At 29.1% G+C, this 3390-nt stretch overlaps 2 long non-coding RNA genes across 3 annotated transcripts in view; both read right to left on the reverse strand.

Moving 5' to 3' along the window:
- On the reverse strand, positions 373-1096 carry LOC107628569. The gene is made up of 3 exons (XR_001617836.2): positions 768-1096; positions 536-628; positions 373-445 (listed from the first exon to the last, which is right to left on the reverse strand). It is a non-coding gene; the product is annotated as an uncharacterized LOC107628569 (long non-coding RNA).
- Positions 1408-3390, reverse strand: part of LOC107628570 — a 6358-nt gene continuing 4375 nt past the window's right edge. The window contains exons 2-5 of one of the 2 annotated variants that reach the window (XR_001617837.2): positions 2451-2603; positions 1743-1794; positions 1511-1603; positions 1408-1420 (exon numbers count right to left, since the gene is read on the reverse strand). This is a non-coding gene — a long non-coding RNA (uncharacterized LOC107628570). Of the gene's footprint in view, positions 1421-1510; positions 1604-1742; positions 1795-2450; positions 2727-3390 lie in introns of those variants that run through there. The other variant, XR_002358066.1, reaches the window with a different exon arrangement.

The following is a 3390-nucleotide window of genomic DNA, read 5'->3' on the forward strand; positions in this document are numbered from 1 at the left end:
TTTAACGTCTTCATGGGAGTACCTGCAAAAACATTCAAATAAGATTGTGTTATCTCTTAATTCAAGAAAAAAATGTCCCAAGACATTATTTAAAATAATAATTTAACGTAGTTAAAAAAAAAAGTAAGAATGCATATCCAATAAGGCTGAGTTTTCATTTTCACAACATAAAACATCTCATTAAACTCGTCATCAATCAATATATATATTGCTAGACTTATATCCTGTTAAACAACTTTCAATTCAATTGCTTCATGTAAGTAAGATATCATATTGCAATCAAAACTATTTAGAGACAAAGAATTTAAAAGTAAAAATAGAAATGTGTTAGCAATTATCAAAGTCAATATTTTAAAGTAGAAAGTTGAACTTGCCAGGTAACTATCGAGCATGCGAACCTCCCAGGTAAGTGTTCCTTGTTCCATGGCAACATGCATCCATTACTCTAAGTTACCATTATTCACATACTAATCCATTAGTAGCTTGAACATTGAAACAAACGCTAAAAATGATTTGCTTTGCTAAAAATAAGTACCTGTTTAACTCCCTCCAAACAGGCACACAAGATATTTATCTCTAACATGACCTATAGCCTCCACTTCAATTATGAATTCTCTCTTCTTGTTCTCTGTTAAATAATTTCAAATTTCAATCACACAACAACAACTACGCTTTAATAATTGAAAGAATCATCGTCAACAAATAGTCTCAACTACTGTCTAGTGCTATAACGAAAGAAAGAAGTAAATCAAATAAAGTATCCTTACATTTTTTAAGAAGTTTTTTTACTGCCACCTCATTTTTATTGATCAATCTGCCCTGTAAATACATAAAATACTTCTTACCATTCTTGGAGCTTCCTTCTTCCTCATACATCGAACTAAAATCTCTCTCATGGAAATAGTTTGAACTACACTGACTAACATTATTATGATCACAAAATAACACTCATATAAAAAGAAATATTCATAAAGATTAGGCTCTTAAAAAAGTTGAGTATATAAAAAATTACATGTTTGAAGAATGGATGCTACCATAGTGATCTAAATGGTGGAACTTCTTCTTCTGAAGTGATTTAGAATATACAAAAAAAAGTAAGAATGCATATCCAATAAGGCTGAGTTTTCATTTTCACAACATAAAACATACATCTCATTAAACTCGTCATCAATCAATATATATATTGCTAGACTTATATCCTGTTAAACAACTTTCAATTCAATTGCTTCATGTAAGTAAGATATCATATTGCAATCAAAACTATTTAGAGACAAAGAATTTAAAAGTAAAAATAGAAATGTGTTAGCAATTATCAAAGTCAATATTTTAAAGTAGAAAGTTGAACTTGCCAGGTAACTATCGAGCATGCGAACCTCCCAGGTAAGTGTTCCTTGTTCCATGGCAACTTGCATCCATTACTCTAAGTTACCATTATTCACATACTAATCCATTAGTAGCTTGAACATTGAAACAAACGCTAAAAATGATTTGCTTTGCTAAAAATAAGTACCTGTTTAACTCCCTCCAAACAGGCACACAAGATATTTATCTCTAACATGACCTATAGCCTCCACTTCAATTATGAATTCTCTCTTCTTGTTCTCTGTTAAATAATTTCAAATTTCAATCACACAACAACAACTACGCTTTAATAATTGAAAGAATCATCGTCAACAAATAGTCTCAACTACTGTCTAGTGCTATAACGAAAGAAAGAAGTAAATCAAATAAAGTATCCTTACATTTTTTAAGAAGTTTTTTTACTGCCACCTCATTTTTATTGATCAATCTGCCCTGTAAATACATAAAATACTTCTTACCATTCTTGGAGCTTCCTTCTTCCTCATACATCCAACTAAAATCTCTCTCATGAAAATAGTTTGAACTACACTGACTAACATTATTATGATCACAAAATAACACTCATATAAAAAGAAATATTCACAAAGATTAGGCTCTTAAAAAAGTTGAGTATATAAAAAATTACATGTTTGAAGAATGGATGCTACCATAGTGATCTAAATGGTGGAACTTCTTCTTCTGAAGTGATTTAGAATATACAGAACTAAATGCATAAAATCAGATTCAAAAGTAAGAAACACAAGAAATGCTAAGGAATGTAAACAATAACTCTTGTTTGCTACTTTGCTATGGCCATGAGCATTACCATAATAATGTTGATTTTAGGAATTTCAGCATATAAAAGAGAACTAAGGTTAATTAGGAATGTAATTAATCACATTAGTACATACTACTAAGTAGCTACTTATATTTATACATTTAAATTATACTTTGTACCAGTAGTTCATTCTCTATACCATCAAAAGGATAAATGAATAAAACATGCAAATCCAAGCCAACGCACTCATCTCCACCAACAACAGGACAAGAAGAGAAAACTTAAATCCATCGGATAGTGTTTTAGAGAAGTAAGATTCAGAGCACACTACCAGAGAGAGTGACGGTGAGCGGAAGTCTTCTTTACGATTTGGGTTTGGATTGATTTTGCTTGTTTCTTTGGCGACTCGAACTGATGGCACTCGAACTGCAAATCGTGATCCCTTGCTCTTCCACAAAATGTCCAGTGCGATCGTACTCAGAACCTAAACAGAAACGGATTGAGTGAAAGGTTAGTTGGCTTGATCTGAGTATAGGAACTAAGAAATTACGGATTTAGAGAAACCAAAGAAAATGTTATTAGCAAAGGGGTTGGCGGCATGTTATCAAACTTGAATCAACTGGAGGAGCTAACAAACAGGGGATTTGGGAAAAAGAAAAGTGTGAGGGAGTTACCATGAAAATTGGGTAAGTGGACTACCAAAAAGAAGTTACATTTAACATTGCCGCTAAAAATTTCATTTATCTTATTATATATGTTAATTTAAATTTTGTTTAGTGAAGTAACTCTCAATTTTAATTTAGAATAAAATTTAACTTTAATAAAAAATATTAAATTATAAATTTTATAACTTTAAACTATATTTCAAAAATTTTACATACTAATTAAAATTTAAAATTTTAACTTATTTGATTTAAAAAAATGGTATCAATAAAAATTAAAATAAATAAACTTAAAATTTAAGAATTTGATACCCTTGGATTGAAAAAGAATACAAATTTTGTACATAGTTAGAAAATGAAAATTAATTTTATTTTATTTTTCTATTAAACTAATCAAATGATAATAAATAGATAGAATAATAAAATGTATGTATAAAACTAATATTCTGAATTTTAAGAGTTAGGACTTTGTTCATTAATATTGTCGTAAATTAATAGTGAGTAATTAAATTAGTTATTATTCCAATCAATCATAGTTAGTATTTTTTATTTTCTAGAATTAATTAGAGTTATTTTGTTAAAGATAAATATGTACTTTTTTTTGTACTC

This window comes from Arachis ipaensis, chromosome B02 (assembly GCF_000816755.2).
Source record: "Arachis ipaensis cultivar K30076 chromosome B02, Araip1.1, whole genome shotgun sequence".
In the NCBI taxonomy this organism is placed as follows: Eukaryota; Viridiplantae; Streptophyta; class Magnoliopsida; order Fabales; family Fabaceae; genus Arachis; species Arachis ipaensis.